Source organism: Octodon degus, unplaced genomic scaffold, assembly GCF_000260255.1.
Source record: "Octodon degus isolate 3935 unplaced genomic scaffold, OctDeg1.0 scaffold00062, whole genome shotgun sequence".
Taxonomy (NCBI): domain Eukaryota; kingdom Metazoa; phylum Chordata; class Mammalia; order Rodentia; family Octodontidae; genus Octodon; species Octodon degus.
The window spans coordinates 4,338,170-4,356,188 of NW_004524638.1; the positions used below are offsets into that span (position 1 = coordinate 4,338,170).

At 53.1% G+C, this 18,019-nt stretch overlaps 2 long non-coding RNA genes across 2 annotated transcripts in view; one reads left to right on the forward strand and one right to left on the reverse strand.

Annotated features, from left to right (window-relative positions):
- The window catches only part of LOC111817568, a 10,038-nt gene extending 4,435 nt beyond the window's left edge, over nt 1-5,603 (forward strand). The window contains exons 2-3 of the long non-coding RNA XR_002821733.1: nt 4,330-4,433; nt 5,480-5,603. This is a non-coding gene — a long non-coding RNA (uncharacterized LOC111817568). The remainder of the gene's footprint in view (nt 1-4,329; nt 4,434-5,479) is intronic.
- Nucleotides 1-18,019, reverse strand: part of LOC111817566 — a 231,052-nt gene that overhangs the window by 91,219 nt on the left and 121,814 nt on the right. The gene's annotated exons all lie outside the window — the stretch shown is intronic.

The following is an 18,019-nucleotide window of genomic DNA, read 5'->3' on the forward strand; positions in this document are numbered from 1 at the left end:
AGCCTATCATCACACTAGTGACATACCAAGAATGCCCCATGTGTGTGACACAAAGTAACACCTGCAGCAGTCCCTGGGGATGAATGCTACATGCCTTGTCCCAGCTCACATGGGGGACTGGAACTGACGATCAGGTACAGGTTCCAGAGGCCGGGCTGCTGCATGTGACCCTGTAGTGCCCTAGAAGCACCCTGTGTTGTTCCCACCCTTTAGTCAAATAATACCATTGGGCTCCTGCTTGACGGCATCCCAAGATGGGGACTGGGGCTGCTCCTTCCACTCACAAACTCACCTGGACCCAAGCTCTCACACCAGCAATCTGCAAAGCATCATGTGCTCACGAAAGCCTCTTTCCCCCAAAGCCAGGCAGGGACCAGGCTATGGAGCAGCGGCTCAGGCTGAGGCCCATTCAGTGAAGCAGCTGCGGTGCCATCTGCTCACAGACCCTGTGCACAGCCTTACCAAGCCCTTCCCCAGCCTGCTGCTGCCAAGCAGGGGGACTCACACCATGAGAAGCCCTGGGAAGAGCTCGTCTTCCACAAAGAACAGTTCCGACTTCTTAGATGTCAAATAAGCACTTTCCCGAAAGGCCAGCCAACATTTTATTTAAGTGCCAGATAGGAAATAGTCCAGGTCTTGTAAGTCATAGAGTTTGTCTTAGTTACTTTTCTTGTTGCTGAGATAAAATACCTGCTGCCCAAAGCTAAAGGACCAACAGTTTAGTTGGCTAATGGTTTGTAGAGATTTCCGTCCATCACTGGCTCGCACCAAGGCAGGATGACACGGCAGATAGGCACAGCAGAGGAGACAGTTCATGGTGGGCAGAAGGTAGCAACGCAAACAAGGGACCTTAGCAGTGTCTTTTCGCCCCTTTTTATATTCTATATAGAATGCCAGGATTAGGGTGCCTAACAAATCAGTTAACTGATTTAATATTCACCCACTACTGGGGCCGGTGAGTTAGCTCAGCAGACTAAAGCATGTGCTCAGGCAAACCTAGGCCAGTACAAGGACTGTGGTTTGTTCCCTGCCACAACATGCTGTGCCAGCCCCACACTAGGGTGGGCTGAGCCAGTGACAAAGTCTGGGTATAGTGGTGCATACCTATAATCCCAGCACTGGGGAGGCTGAAAGCAGGAGGATCCCTGAGTCTGAGCTGTGTAGTAAGACCCTATAACAACCTAATATATTTTTTTAAAAAAAAGTTCACCCATCCTTAAAACCTAGCATTGCACCATGACTGAATTGCACATTCTAGATCCAGCCCCCTCTGAAACAGTACCGCCTATGACAGCCTGAGGCTTTAGGGGACAGAGAGAGTGACATCTAAGCACAGGTTGTAACAGCCTCTGGCATGGCTGAACTCTGCTATCACAGCACTAAAGCAGCCGTGGTACTACGTCATTAAATGGGTGTGGCTGCGTTCCCATAAAGTTATATTTGCAACAGGGGCATCTGCCAGTGCACTGAACCTGAAGTTCCAGGGCTAGGAGGACAATCACAAGATGGAGGCCACGACAGCCCTGACACAGCAGGTGACAGACCGTTCCTGTACTGGGGACACTCGCTTGTTTCTTCTTTTTGGTTTTTGGGTCCTGGATAGATTTATTTAACCCCACAATGCCCCTAGTCAAGAGTCAAGACCCCTTCCCTAAGTCTTCTGCTCCCAGCCAGGCTGGGAGCAAGGCTTGGACTCCAGCTCAGAGCCAAGAATCTGCTCAGAAATTCATTTCTTCAAAGTTCTGGAGGCTGCAAGTTCAAAATCAAAGTATCAGCAGCCCTGTGATCCTTTTGCAGACTCTGGGAAAGAGGCCTTCCTGGCCTCTCTCCTGGCTTCTGGAGGTCTCCAGTGACCCTGGGCAATCTTCCCCCGTTGTCATTATATCACCTCAAAAGGTCTGCAGCTCTGTGTCTCCTCTCTTTCTTATGAAAACACAATTCAAAAAGCTGTCAGAAAAAATGAAAAAAATCACTTATAAAATGAACCTATCGGGGTTATAGCAGATTCCAGCACGAACTTGAAAGCCCAGGCAAGCTTGGAGAAAAATGTTGCACATTCTTTCTTTTTCCCTGTATTTTAAGGAAGGGCCTACAGGGTGTTCAGGGTCTCACTGTTCGATCAGGCTTGTCGTGATCCGCCTGTTCACAGCCTCCCAAGAGCTGGGATTACAGGCACATGCCACCACGCCCAGGCTCAGTTGCTCTCTCAGCCACCCTGGAGATGGCGCCAGCACAGCAGCCGCAGGAATCAAACCCCCAGGCCCTGAGCCTGCTTGCAGGCATTCTCATCTGCTAACCTATTTGGCTGACCCTCAAGTTCTGAAAGAAAACAAATTTCATCCCAGACTAACATAATCTCCAAAAACAACTTGCAAACTGCATAGAGACATAAGAAAATTCCATAGCAAAGAGCACCTTAAGAAATTCATGAACATCAAACCAACACTCCAAAAAGATACTGGAAAATATTCTATACAGAGATATAGAAACCAATCACAGCCAGCAAGTCTGATATTTTTGAGCACATCAAGCAAGCTCAGTAAGCAAAAAGGGGGAAATAACACAATGACAGAAATAAGCCAGCGCCTTTCAGTAATGATCCTCAGTTAACTGCCCAGGTAAAAGGCACAGACTGGTAGACTGAAACAAAAATCAAAACTCCAAGGTTTTCTGTATACAAAAGACTCATCTAAACCCAAAAGAAATTCATAGACTAAAAATCAAAGGATGGGAAAATACTCCATGCACCAAGATTCCAAAAGCAAAGGCAGACAAAGCTCATTGTCAGAGAAAATGGAGCTCACACTAGAATTAATTAAAAGAAACAGAGAAGGTCACTGTTTATTAGAGGGACAATTCAACAGGAAGAGACAACAACTACAGATTACATACACACCAAATACTTATGCCTCCAACTTCATAAAACATAAAAAATAAGTTAACTATTAACACAATCAGAGTGGGGGCCTCAACATTTAATTTTCACAAATAGCCCAACTGAACAAAAAAATAACAAAGAAATATGAGAGCTGAATCCTACCTTCAAACAAAGGAATTTAGTAACTGTTAGGAGTATTCTGTCTACCCTAATGCAACAGAATACATTCTGCTCGGCAGTACAGGCCTTCTCCTAAATAAACTACAAACTAGTCCATAAGGCCTGCTTAAAGAAATACAAAAAACAAATCAAAACCATCCCATGTACACTGTCAGATCAGAATGTAATGAAACTAGAAATCTATCACAAGAGAAACCACAGAAATTATAGAAGCATCTGTTTGTTAACCAGCACTCCTGAGCACTCAACAAGCCACAGAAGAAATTATAATTTCCTGGAATCAAATAATAACATCAGTAAGACCCAGCAGGAGTTACCTGGTTTGATAATGAAGAGCCTCAAGAGGAAATTTACTGGTATGAAGACTTGCTTTACGAAATCAGATTGAGCGCAAACAAATCATCAGTCATGATGGACCTCAAGCTCTTAGAAAAAACAACACTACGAACCCAACTATAGTTCAAGGAAGGAAAGAAATCGTAAAGATCTGGGCTCAGAACGGAACCCAGGGCCTTCTGTGTGGCTGGTAAGTGTGCTACCTACCACTGAGTCCATCCCTAGTCCAGGGCTGAGCTGATGACGCAGATCCCAGCCCATGACTGTCAGTGAGCCACACTGAAGGACCATGGAAGACAGACTCTGCTCCTGAAAGGCACAGCACAATCCCAGAGGTCTGCAGGATCTTCCCCACAGCTCTCTGCTGCATCTCCTGCACAGGCCCATGGTGATCTGGCCACAGTGTGAACAAATGACACAGCATAAGGACTGTAGGTGGCCCAAGGCTGTGGGATTTCAGGGTCTTCAGTCTCCAAAATGTCCTCTCAAAACAGCACCATGCCTATTACCAGTACTCAATAAGTAGCACAGGCAAGCCAAGCAGGGCTCTTGCAGTCCACAGACACAGCCTCGTGCCTTTGCATGCTTGTCCTGCTCTGAGGTCTTGGGTGAGCTCTAGAACCCCAAAGTGTTTCTCCTCATGGCACCTACACAGCTAGGATGCGAAGGCTCTGCAAACGCCTGGAATACCTCACCTTTCCACCTCCCTAGCAGAAGTGCTGCCCCATGAAGTGTCCCTTCTTTTGGAGATGTCTCAGTAGGCTGAGGAGATGTGGGGCAAGCCCTTCCCAGACTGGCCCTGCAACTGGCCCAAGCCTGGTGGCAGCTGCTCAGCAAAGATATGTACAGACCTCATGGCTGTGTGCACCTGCGAAGAAAACTGCATCCCTCAGGCAACCCTGACACTACTGACTTGTCGTTTTTGTTCCCTTCAGCCGGTGCTGTACTGCGACCTACCTGATGCCTGGAACGGGGTGCAGCAGCAGAGATCTGGGGCCACAGAGACAAAGACTTGACCTTCCTGGGTCTGGCCCCAGAGGTGTGAGCCTTCTGCCCATGCACGCCCCCCCAGGCTCACCTCTGGAAGTTCACTGCACGGTCACCCCCGAGCTCCCCAAGGAAGCCCTGGTGGCTTGCCGTTCAAGCACACACCCTGTGCTCCTTCTGACCCAACTGTTTGGCATCAGTGAGGGGAACTCATTGTTGTAGAAGACATCCGGCCCGCAGTCAGCCTAGGGTGGATTTCCCAGGAGTCTCCAGAAAGAACACTCCTTACCCAAAAGGTTGCCAAGGTCCCTGCCCTCCAATGACGGTCTCCAAATGCCGGTGTCCTGGCTCCTTGAGCGGACTCCCCTGGAGGGAAGGGGCCAGGGCTCCGGGCCCATCTCAGCCAGTGAGCCCACTAGCTGCAGCCCACTCTCTGTGACACAGAGAACAGTGAACGTGGTCTAGAGAGGGAAAGGGAAAGACTCTGATACCGCAGCAGCTGGTATCCCTTGCTGTGTACTGGGAGATACAAGGGCAAGCCCACCAGGCACGGAGCTGCCCCAGAAATCCTTCCTATCGCCCACCACGGCCTGAGTTTGACTCCTGCATCCATCTGCAAGCAGCAAGCCATGCCCATGAGTGTTCAGAAGTCGGGGGCTTTTCCGGGAACATGTTTAAAAGCTAAGAAAAGCAAGTGGCCCCAGAACCCTAGGCCTGTGCTGTCTACAGAGGTAGCTAGCACCTGGAGCTACTAAAATCTAAATCCACTAAACTTAATCCACATTAACACTGAAGCCCCTGGTGACCACGGCCCCACTTCAAGTGTTCCCCGGCCCCCGTGGTTGGAGGCATGCTAGACAGGACGGGCTGCAGGACACTTCCACAATATACACAGTTGCCGCTTCCCAGCAGCTGAGCAGAGGCCCCTTCCTGCCTGTGGCCCAGCTCATGCCCAGCTCCTGAGAGCGGCGAGTGCCTGGAATCCACCCTTCAAAGGCCATGAAGGGAAACAAGACAAGGTGTCCGGAACCCAGGGCAGGGTCCTGGGCCTGGTGGGTGGAAGCAGGCAGCACTGCAGCCTTGTTGTCCCTCTGCTAGAATGGTGCCACCTTCCTGGCTACAAACATGCTTCCTACACCCTGCCGGGTAACAGCAGGACCAGCCCCAGGGACGACCAATTACCTGAAGTGAATGAAGCCAGCTCCCACACCTGTGTATAACCTCTCCGCCCGCTGCCAACACTGTTAAAATTGGCAAACATGAGTGAACTGTAGGAGGGCTCTTGGACCCAATCTTGTGACTTATATTTGCTGTGAGAGCGCAAACATATTCAAAAATGTTCAACTAAAGCTATACACACATTTAGGACAAGAAAAAATAATGAAACCAGAGAAGTACCCAGATGCAAGGGCTGAGCCTCAACTTCCCCAGAAGTACTGAGGTCTGCAGTGGGCTGAGGGGCGACATTTTCCATGGTCCCTGTGCATGTGATCTTATTTTGGGAAAGGGTTTTAGCAGGCATGATTAAGTTAACGTCTCAGGGTATGTGACCCCAGATGTGGATGGACCCTGAGTTCCAGGACAGTGCCTTATAGGAGAAGAAAAGAGGCAGACGAGAGGCAGCCTCAGGAAGCTGAGGCAGATACTGGAAGGCCAGCCACCAGGCAGCCAGCACAGAGAGCCTCCACGACACTCCAGAAGCAAGGCAGATCTTCCTTGGAGCCTACAGAGGATGCACGGCCTGCCACCCTGGAATCCAAGGCTTCCGGCCTCCACACCATATAAGAATCCAGTTCTGTTGTTTGAAAGCCATGAGGTTTGTGGTGATTTGTTACTTAGCCTTTGCCTCCAGTCCCGGAAGGGGGCTAGAGGCTGACACAGGTGTGAAAGTCCTCCCGAGGCTCTGTCACACAGTCCTGGTCCCTTCAGGGGCTTGGGCTGTAAGCTGCTGTATCTTTGTTCTGAGAACGGGGCTGCCGTCCGATAGACACAGCCATGAGGGATTGCTGAAGCGATGAACTGCAGCCTCCAGCTCTGACAGCTAGTTCCGAGTTTCTGCAGTCCAGCATCCTCAGACAGCTGCCGCATGGGACCCCTCAGCGAGTGCCCTCTGTGTGGCCCTGGGCCCTGCTCCCATCACCCCTCAGCTGCTCACCCAACCACAGCGGTACACAACTTCCTTGCTGGCCCCAGCCCAGCACCCACTGCCTTCCCAGCAGCGCAGTGCACACCCCTAAATCCAAATGCAGTGGCTTTAGGCAGACACCAAGCGCAACACTGTATTCCTTCTTGTAAATTCTGGGCTCCTCCCACAGCACAGCCAGGGCATTCCCTCTCCACTGGTCCCTCCAACCCATCCACATCCCCAGGATCAGCCCCAGCAACCACCACTGTCATGGAACCCAGGGTCTCACGCCTGCTAAGTTTGCGCTCTACCCCGATCCACACCCCGAACCTCACTGCCAGCACTGATCCTGCCTGCGATGTTACTGCATAATGCGGAGGCCAAAGCGTCATGAAAAGCGCTTCATCCTCCAGGGCTCTGACTTAAATCCACAGCTTCCCTTGACCTCGGCACAAGCCCTCATGGTCCTCCAGGACGGCCTCTGCTTCCCTTCACCTCTGCCCTCTTCTTCTCTTCCTGGCTTCCTTTCCGGGATACCTCAAGTGCGTACTGGCCCCAAGTGTGCTTAGGACACCCTTTGTTCCCAGCGTAGCACTGAAGCTCTGGGCTATCCTTGCCTGACTTGCAGGCAATTCCCTCCAGAGGCCCTATGGGAGGAGAAAGGACCCTTCTCCTTTCTGAACTCCCAAATCCAGCGCAGGGACTGGCCTGTAGAGCCCGCTGCATTAAGTATCGAGGAGCACCTTACATTTTGCAGCATCCCAATAACTTAGAACAATGATATCCAAATAAGAATTTTTTTAAGTGGTGAACTATGCCTCAGTTTTTGCATCTGCAAATTGGAGATGGACTCGAGAACAGGGTTGACAGGAAGGAAGTAGCTCAAAGCCAGCCCCTTGGAGGCCTCCAATGATAAGTGTTCTTTCTCCCTATCTTCGGCCTGCTGATCACCCTATCAGGGGCTATTCATCCAGAAGGCTCCGCGGTGACAGGCTGGGCCACAAAGATCCTATCTCTCACCAACGGAACTTCAAAAGTATCTTTATCTGCAGGCCCCACCTCATGAAGGTGGATTTCAAAGTAATTTCTCTTGGTAAGCCTTTTATTCCAGGCAGGCAGGCACCCACCCAGCCTTATCTGCAATGTCCCCAAACTGTTGTCTTTCCAGGAAGGGTGTCTCCTATCTAGGGCCCTCCAGGAGGTAGGGGACAGGCCAGTGGAAGAGGCCCCAAGACCTGGCTCCAGCTGCAGGCCTCCCCCGCTTCCAACTGTGAGAGCTGGAACCTATGAATTCTGTACTCTTTGAGGGGCTCGAGGCCTCCCAAGTTGGTAACTGCAGTTCTAAGGGTTGCAGGGGCCATGGAGAAAAAACGGACACCACCATGTCTGCCTATACCGGTCCCTCCTAGCAAAAGAGCAGAGCTGTTAAGCAGAACTAAACTGGGGACATTTCAAGAAGTCATGTTACTCGGAGTTTGCTGCTAAGACCACGCCACCAGGCACAGGAGAGTCCCTCCGGGGATCCTTCCGTGCACCTGGGGAAGGACAGGAGCTGGTACTGAGGCCTGCAAGGAGGCAGGCACAAGGGACAGCAAAGTCAGGTCAGCTCCCTGCTCCCAGCAGGAGAGAGCTTAGAGGTTGGGCGAGTCTGAGGGTGGCTCGGCCGGCGGGGTGCAGACACATATGCCCAGCTTCCAAGGCTGCTGACCATGTCCCAATCTTGCTGCCTTCTCCTAGCCAGCATTCTCTTGGCTTCCTGGAGCCTCGGCACTGAGCAGCTCACCGCTCCATAACAGATGGAGTATGCAGCCTACCTTCTGGTCTCTTTGCTCCCCGCACCCAAAGTCAGGCATGCTGTGGAGCACAGAGCAGCTTCATTAATGCTGCATGTATGAACTGGCAGAAACGAGAGGCAGGAGCAATCGGGGGACTGACAAATAGGCACCAGTTACTCCGCGGAAGCACACACGTCTCCCTCCCTCTCTCCCTACCTCCCCCAGAGCCCAGAGGTGCTCCCTGGCCACTGCTCTCCTGGTCCTCAGCGTGGACAGTGTGACAGGACAGCAACAAAGCATGTGGCCCTGGCCAGCCCTGGTTTCTTTCACCCCTGCTGCCAGTAACAGGCTGTGTGACCATGGGCAACTTGTAGAAGCCCTCATGTGCCCATTTCCTTAACAGCCTCCCAGCGAGTTCAAGAAGCTCTGTAGGACAAAACTGCCATTGTGTGTTTAGAACGAGCTGGCACCATGACACTGGGACTGTGGGTTGCAGGAGTACTGCGGCACTCTCTGGTTATCCAATGCTGAGGTAGAGCGAGTCCCAACAAAGGTACACACCCAAAGTCACACACAGTCATCAAATACACTGTCAGCTCAGAACCCAAAATTCTGGGGTGAAATCCTGCTGTGTGCTGGGCACAGTGGTGCACATCTGAGATGATCCCAGCACTTGGGAGGCTGAGGCAGGAGGATCACTGTGAGTTGGCGGCCAGCCTCGGCAGCACAGTCAGCTCTAGGCCAGACTGAACTATATAGCAAGACCCCATTTAAAAAACAAAAAACAAACAAACAAAAAATTCCTGCTTTGTCCCCTGTGGCCTCTGACACCCCACTTCCCAATCCGGGGCCTCAGGTTCCCTTTTCTGGAAAGCAGACCTTCAACCTGCTTTGCCTTCCACAAAGGGGAGGACAGATGGAACAGAAAGTGCATGCTTTCCCAGATTAATACTGTAGGTGCTCAATGATTTTATTTAAATGAGTGGATAGCAGGGTCCCTGACCCTCAGCACCACTGGCCAGCAGTCACTCTGTGTGCTCCTGTTTGATCGTCACCGTGCTTCCCATTCCTGGTCCCTCCCAGGTGCCTGCCTTGTCCCTCCCTGGCAGGGGCGCTCGGCTTTGATCACTTGGCTGGGACTTGATGCCAGTTAAGCTGACACAGGGCCAACCTCGGAGAGCATTCCCTCCCACACTGCATGGTCATACCAGCCCCAGACTTCCTCAGCAACAAGAGGCAGCGGAGCAGCGGGGCTCAGGGACTGCCGGCCACTGCCCAGCCCCTCAGAGCCTGCAGTGCTGCCGGTGAGTGTCTGTGTGTGTGCTGCCACATGACCCTGCTGAGAAATCTCCAAGCCAGTGCAGCACTCTGTCCCATGCCTGGCTGGGCCTGGGACAGAATGAGCTAAGGACCTTAAAGCGCCTCCACTCCTGGTCTTAGTCTCCCCACTACAGAATGGAGAACATGGGCCCTGGCGTGCAGAAGATACCAAAAATCGCCTCTAAGCCTGGGGGAGTGAGGCACATTCCAAGCTGTCATTGTTCATTATTCTCAGGGCATTACAACTATACCTTAAGCCATCCTGGTTAATTCTATAGACTAGAACCAGCGTGATAATGACATTTGTTCTGGTGACAGGGAGGCCTCTGAAATGGGTATTCTTAAGCAAAGTTACCTGAATAAACAGGCTTCTCTGAAAAGATGAACTGGAGCTCAGACGTGGCTCAGATCCTGTTTTCATCTCTGCAGAGAGACGCAGGGCTTAATTCACAAATTAACCCACTGGGCTGTGCCTTCCCCTTTCCAGGGAACACAGAACAGAATTTTCCTCATCACGGCTGCCTGCTTATCCCTATACATGTGGAAAGACGCAGCAAGCTCTGTCCAACACAGACATGGTGGCCCTCCGCTCCGGTCTGGCCCGCCTGGGGATGGACTTTGGTGGGACCGGATGGGAGAGGAGCACCCCGAATGTGCCAAGGCCCCAGCAGCTGGCTCAGCACTCTCTCCTTAGGGACGAGCACGAGGCCTCAACGCCGAGTTCCCGGGAGCTGGGACCATGGCCAGCATGCTGCCACGTTTGAGTGTGGCCTGTGCACCCGAGGCACACTCCACAGCAACAGTCCACTGGGGATTGTGAGGACACTCGCCCAGGCTATCTCTGGATTAACCACGTAGATAAACTCACAGCCTGGGAGCCCAAAGGACCAGCTCCAGTCCAGCCCTTGCGCCGATGAATGGGGTACCTGGGGCAAGTGACTCCACTGCCTGGAACATAGCCATCGACCTACAGAGCCAAAGGGATGCCCTGCAGATGCGGGGGCACAGCTCCGCTGGCCAGGCAGCACTCAGGCCAAGTTGCTGCTAAGTTGGAGCCTTGACCTGAACTAACTATGGCCGCTCTGGGTTCTCTTCCTCTTCCTGAAGCCGCTGTCCTTGGCTTGCACATGGGCACTGTCGCCTACCTCTTCCTCCTGTGTGCAAACACCGCTGGTGTTTCTGCGAGTGCGAGCTTCCTCTCCTGCTCAAGACACCAGCAGACTGGGCCAGCCCTGCCCCGTAGGCTCACGGTAACGCTATCTCCTCTTTGCAGACCTTACCTCCAAATACGGTCACCAAGAGTCAGGGCTTCCGTACAGGACACCTGGGGAGACTTAGCTCACACACGACACATGGTGTGACATGGCCGCTGAGTTGCCCCTGAAATCAGAGAGCATCAAAGATTCCCAAACCCAGTGTAGCCAAACACTGTGAGTGAGGAATGGAGGACACAGACAGCTGGCACCTGGGGTGGCACTAGGCAACACGGGACTCTCCCGGACCAAGTCAGGAGACTTGGCCACAGGACAGCAGCAGCTCAGTCACCATTTGCCCAGAAAAGGAACCAGCACGCTGAGAGAGAGGCTTAGGCCCTTATTCCAAAACTGCACAATCAGTGTGACCCACCCCTGCTCCAGGGGCCTCAGGCCCCTCCGTGCAGGGCAGGTCGCTTGCGTGGTGGGGGGGGGAAGGGAGGGCAGGCTGGAGGGCACAACACGAAGCAGGCCTCCGTGGGGTCCAGCCCAGACTCACTCAGCCATGGGTGGACATCATTGCATCCTAATCATCTGCGCCAGCTAGGTGCGGGTCCCTTTCGCTTCCAAGAATGCTTTTCCAAGAACATTCTAAGGCCCGTGGGGAAGGCTAAGTGCAACAGGTCAGCCTGACCCCTGAAAACAAGGCGCTGGTCCTTGCCAAGGAATGACAGAGCCCGTGCTTTTTATTTTCACTCTGTGTATGTCCGCAGCCTATGGGCTGATAACTAAGAGTTATTCTAGATGATTAATACCGCAAACTTTGCAGGCGTTCTCTCCAAGGTCCTGCAGCCAGCCAGGCCTGGACCAACCTTTGCCCACACAGGTTCGTCTTCACAGCCAGAATTCCCCTGAGAAGCAGCTCTGCTGTGCCGGGAGAGTTGTCCAGCCATCCGGAGCGCAGGAACCAAGCAAGGTGTCAGTCGTTTAGAGGTCTGTACCGACTCTCCTCCTCCTTCTCCTTTTTTCTGTAAGTAGGAAAGCATGAGTTTCAACTCTGCAACTTTGAGCATTAGCCTCCACTAGCTCATCTATTTTAAAAAAGAGCAGACTCCCCTCTCTGTGCAGCTCATGGTGAACCTGGGAAAAGTAGAGAGCATTCTGCTGCTATCAGGATGAACACTGGAACCGTTGCTGGGCAAGCGGCTGGCGCACGCTGAGTACTCCATAAATGCTTTCAACAGTCATCGCTTTTTCCATCCATCTGCACAGCCAGGGAATCTGAAGGGCCCGGGTCTCACAGATGGAGACAGAGGAACTCAGATGGGGTCAGGTTCTTAGGCAAATGACAGCCTGCTCTCCCCGGCCTCAGGTCCATTGTCTGTCTGTTCCACCTGAGCTCCAGAGAAAGTTTTCAGTCTACTTGGCGAGGCTGCAGTGCGGTGATCTCAGCAGATCAGGCCCGAGGTTCTCCAGAATGACTCAACAGTGCTGAGGTGGCCCGGCCTGAGCAGCCAAGATGGCCCACGTGCCACCGGCATGCGCCTGGGGCCAAGTTCCAGGCAACCCTTCCCTTCACCGCACTGAAAAAAGGTAGAGTAGCTCATTCTTCCTGGAGAGAGTAACCAAGAAGACACAGGCGCCAGGCAGCGAGGCTCAACCTGGGTGCAAACTGACTTGCTGTTACAGCCACGTAACCTTGCTGGACTCCTCAACTGGGGTCTGAGTCACATTTTGTGACCCCAGGGACACACTGTCTTTTACAGGATTTGAAGGAGGTTTGAAGGAGTCAACAAAGAAAAAAAATCTAAGACAAAGTATGAAAATTATGGTACAAGGAGGGGAAAAAAAGGGCAAGTCTTCAGGATGTAAAGGAAATACCAAATAAAATGCAAAAGCCAACCCAGGGACCGGAAGAAAGAAGGGGCTCTGAGGCCCCAGGGACAGTCTTGCTGAGTAAGCAGTAATGACACTGTTAATACAGCCCTGGAGCTGGGGGAGCTCAAAAGGCTTTAACAGACATGATCTCACTGAGATTCTTTTATTAGCTTCTAAGCCAGGTTAACAGGTTCCTGCATCTCTGCTGAGGCAGTGAAACTGCAGTCCCCCAGCCTCCCTGGTTACACGGGGGCAGGCAGACTCCCTGAGCCTGCTCTCACAGCATAGACTGAGACCTGTTTCTTCTCTTGCGGCCCATGACAAGTAGGTTATTGGCAGGTTTTGAAACTATCTCATTGATATTTGTTTCTCAAATAATAAAATTATTCAAAAGAAAAATACGAAGTTAAACAATAACGACAAGAAGTCAGTGTGCTGGGCTGGGGAGATAGTTTGGCAGTCTAAGCACCTGCCTGGCAAGTGCAAGGACCCAGGTTCGATCCTGGGTACCGCATGCTGTTCTGGCCCTGTGCACAACTGGCCACCGAAACCAGGCATGGTGGAACATGCCTGTAATCCTAGCTCTGGGAGGCTGAGACAGGAGGATGACAAGGAGTCTGAGCTGCACAGCGAGATGGTGTAACTAATTACTTTAAAAAAAAAAAAAAAAGAAGTCAGTGTGCAAAGCAGGGTGTGGTGGCACATGCCCCGTTACTCTGGAGACTGGGCTTAGCATCTCGAGCTGGGGGTCAGCTCAAGGAACACAGTAAGACCTGTCTCCGATCCGAAGATGAAAAGGGTAGGGATGTAGATCAGCGATAGAGTCCTTGCCGACCACGCACGCGGCTGCGCACTGAATGCTCAGAACCGCAAATAAGGTTTGTATAGCAGCATCAGATGAACTCTGTTTTAGTTTTTCTGCAGAGCAGAGTGGAGTGGAGAGGACAAGTTTTGGGGTCTACATGGGTTGAATTGTCAGCCTGGCTGCTTCAGAAGCTTTCCAAGGCCAGCGACAGGAAAGAGCTCTCCCTAGACGGGCCGGATCCAGGGCCAAGGCCATGACCAACTCAAGTTGGCACACAGCCTGTCACATGCCTTTCTGCTTCTCCTCCTCTTTCTGGGTGTTCTCGCAGCTCTAACCTCGTGAGCATTTGGTGACCTCCCTTAGACGCCCCTACGTGGTGATGCTATCACCCCCCTGGTTGTGTGAAGCCTGCATCCGCCCTGCCAGCTGGCCTTGTCCTAGCCTCCCACCCGAAGCTCTGGACTCTCCAGTGAGGTCACTGCTGAGCTTGGAAGGACAATGACATGCTCAGGGACGTGGCCATGCAGGGAGCCCTCTGCGTAGGGCTGACTGCGGGATGAGGCACAGAGGAAGGAGCACGGCTGGTGGAAGTGACCCCGGCTGACACTTGCCCCTCAGGAAGCCTCAGTTCCCCTGCGGAGCCGCAGGGGCTGCATTCCCACGCCCTTGCTCAATGAGTGAGATCACGTCTCCGCAACGCTGTGCGCACGGATGAAGTGCTGAGTGGGCATGAGCCGCACAGCCGTGCTGTCCCCGCCTCCCGGGGAGGTGGCTACTGCTGGTGGGTGGGAAAGAGGGCCTGTGACCCGGGGAGCCCGTGGATGGGGCCAGCCTGAGTCTGACTGCAAAGGCTGGGCTCACATGGGCAAAGCTGGTCCCACCCAGGCCCATCTTGGACTCTACATGCTGTCTCCTCCTACGCTTTGCTCAGTGCTTCTCCCCAGGGACCAAATTCACTGTGCCTGGCGACCCTGGCCCCTTCCCTGGTGCCTATTCAAGATCACAAGAAACATGGTGGATCTCAGCTTTAGTGGTAGAGAAAGTGGGGTATCATGGTTGGAATTCACAGGCTAGAGTCACGGGCCATGGTCCTGGCCACTCTGCAGCTTCATGGCTAAGGCTCATAGGGCAGACAGCACTACAATCCAGGGGACTTGGAATCACCAAGATCTCAGTTCTCCCAGAGGAAAACAGGCACCCCAGGCCGGGGAGTTCACCCAGGGGCCCCATAAAGGTGAGCAGGCATGCCCGTCAGGGGGAGGGAGACAAGATCACCTGCCCGGAAGTTTATTAAAAGGATTCAATGAAATGAGATGTCAGAAGCGCTTAGCCCCCGACAGTGAGTAAGCGCTCAATAAATGACAGCTCTAATTACTTAAGTGGGAAGGCAAATCCACATCCTACGGTGCACAGGTTTTCCAGGATCCTGGACATCGGGGAGGCAGGGCATCCCCAGCTGGGACCAAGCACAGCCCCTCTGGCCAATGACTCAGACAAGGCCGGCAGTGGATCCAGCAGCCTAGGCAGGGCTGCTTGGGCCAATGCCTTGCTGGCCGCAGCTCCGGGTGATGCGATTTACTGGAAGGCCTGGGTTACTCTAGGGCCAGCACCGGCCTCCCTGTCCCCGGGGCCTGAATCTCACCCGTCAATGATGTGAGATGCTTCACAAGAGTCAGAGACTCCACAGCCCTGGAAACAGTAAGCAATGAGAAAGATGGGGCAGAGCCAGGGAGAAAAGGGGAGACTGAGGGGCACTTGCCACAAACCAAAACTATGCTGTGTCAGTGCCGCCATGTGCGGCGTGAGGGCTTGCCCAGAGTGTCTGGCCACCAGGCTGAGCTCTGGGACGGGAGCCAAAAGTCCTTGGAGACCAGGGATGAAGGAGGCAGGCCAGCAATGTAGCTCAGTGGCACAGTGCCTGCCTGGTGAGCACAAGGCCCTGGGTTCGATTCCTGGTACCGAAAAAGAGAATCAAGAGAAACTTGATGGGCAGAATCAGAAGAGAAAGGGCTGAGACAGAGAAAAGAAGAGCAAGTAGAGAAACAGAGAAGGGTCCCACACATGGTGCAGAAGCCCGAAGGCCTGGCCCAGAGTCGACCTCCACGGTGTCCCAGGGGCCTGGCTCCACAGTGCAAGGGCTGTCAATTGATGCTGCGCTGGGGGTGCCAACACCTGTCTGGCGGCTGAGGCAGGAGAGCCTCGCTCTGCAGCGAGGGGACTTGCTCAGGGTCCTGGTCGGGCTGCCAAAACACATTGCCACATACCAGCTATTTTGAACAACAGAAACTTATTTTCTCACAATTCTGGAGCCAGCAATCAAAGTGTTGCCAGGGCTGGTTTCTTCGGAGGCCTCCCTGGCTTGGCGGTGGCGACCTCCCTATGGTGACCCTATGTGGTCTCTGCTGACGTATGTCTAGGTCCCAGGGTCCTCTTCTCACAGCACCAGTCCCTGCATTAAGGCCTAACACCTCCTAACCCGTGACCTCACTTAACTGAATCTCCTCTTTAAAGAACCCATTTCCAACCACAGTCACAGCCTGAGGTACAGGGACCAGACGTTCAACACACGCTCTCTGGGGCACACGCCGCAGCTCCCAGAGGCCTGCAAACTGTTCTGCAGGTCTCCTAGTTTGTGCCAGAGAAGCTAGACAGAATGTTAAACCTTGGCTTCAGCGTTCTGCCCAGAGCTGAGGGCAACGAGGACATGTTTCTGAGAGTTCTTTCTTCAGAGAAAACAGGGAAGACACAAAACTAAGTTGGCCTCCTCCACTGGAACCCGTGGCCTGAGGGCCAGCGAGATAGCTCAGCAGACTAAGCACCTCCTTAGGCAAGTGCAGGGACTGGGATTCAATGACCAGTACCACGTGCTGTGCTGGCCCTGCCCCTGGGCATGCTGAGAGGGCCACAGGACCAGGCGTAGTGGCGCGTGCCCATAATCCCAGTGCTGGGGAAGCTGAAACAGGAAGATCACTAAGAGCCTGAGCGGCACAGGGAGACCCTGTACCAAATACATAGACAGCAAGCAAGCAAGAAATCCTAGGCCTAGCCTTGGCCTGGCACAAGCAGGGCTCAGGAGTCACCTGCCCCTCAGGACAGAGGCACACTGCTGGGCGCTCTATTCTGCAGGGTGACGGCTTTTCCAAAGCATAAGCTGTCTGACAGGAATAAGGGAACAATACGAAGCATCCCTGAAAGACTCCTGCTAAGTGGAGGGCTCAATCCTCACGCAACAATGCTCCAACGTGGAGTCCGCAGGGGTGACGGGGCCGGGAGCGTGCGAACTTCACTAGTCAGTTACTGCACCTCAGAGTCCACAGCTGACCAGGTTGCCAGGAGGGGCCAGGCTGGAAGAAGTTGGTGACCACGCACAGGCCTTGGAAAGGTCTGTCCTGCCCCAGTCCCTTTCTGTCTGTCTGCCTCTCTGCTTCTTAGAAGCCACGAGATGAGCAGCTTTCTTCTGCCGTGTCCTTCTGCCATGGTATTTCTGTCCTGCAGCTCACTGACCATGAACTGAAACTTCCAGAAACTATGAATTTAAGCAAAGCTTTCCATCTTCAAGTTGCTTATCTCAGGTATTTTGGTCACAGTGACAAAGGAAAGCTGACTCATGCCGAAGGGGAAAATCTGGCACTTGGCCATAAAATTCTTTCTTCATATTTACATCTACAGTCCCGGCTCCGCTGGAGACAGACACTTTTGGGGATGCCCACACCACTCTCCCACGGGAAGCCTGAGCAGCCCACCTGGGAAGCGGAGGTAGGTCACCTGCCCACTATGTACCCAGCCAGGAGCTGAGCCAGGAAGGAGAGGGAAACACTGCTGAAGAAGGGTCAGAAGGGGGAATGGAGCTGGGGTTGCAGGGCTGGGGATGTCCACAGGGCTTGCTGCAGGTGGTCTCAGTCCCCCTCCTGCTCCCGCCACCTCCATGTGGCATCCCTGGCCAGCTCTTCAGCAACACATTACACAGTGAGAGCACAGGCATTCACGCTTCTCAACCAATTAAACTCACCTCTGGACTCTGGATGAGCTTCCTAACTTCTCCGGGCCTCCTTGTCCTCCTGCACAAACTGAGGGATAGCTAGACCAACTCATCAGAATATATAGAAGTCAATTAAAGGCCTGCCACGGGACAGGCCTTCAGCGATGAATCACCCTTTGTCATCAACAAGAGACACATCAGGAAGAGTGACTGTGGGGCTGGCTGTGCAGACACTGCAAAAACAAAAGCTCGGCCGCTTAATGAATGTTACATAAAGGAGCCGAATCTTAACCACAGCCAGTCTCAGCCCAGAGACCTTCAGAAAAGGGATTCAGACCCAAGGTGACAGTGTCAGAGGGGAAGGGTGGCAGGGCTTTGGGTCAGGGCAGCCAGCCAGTGCTGGAGGACAGCTGGGACTTCCTTTGAGGATCAGGGAACCCAGCAAGGCAGGCTCCACAACAGCTACTTCCGGAGTAAAGAGGTGCACTTGTCCCAGCTTTCACACTCGTGCACAGGGGCTGGGACAGATGGTCACTGTGGGCGCAGCTTCGTTCTGTGCCGTG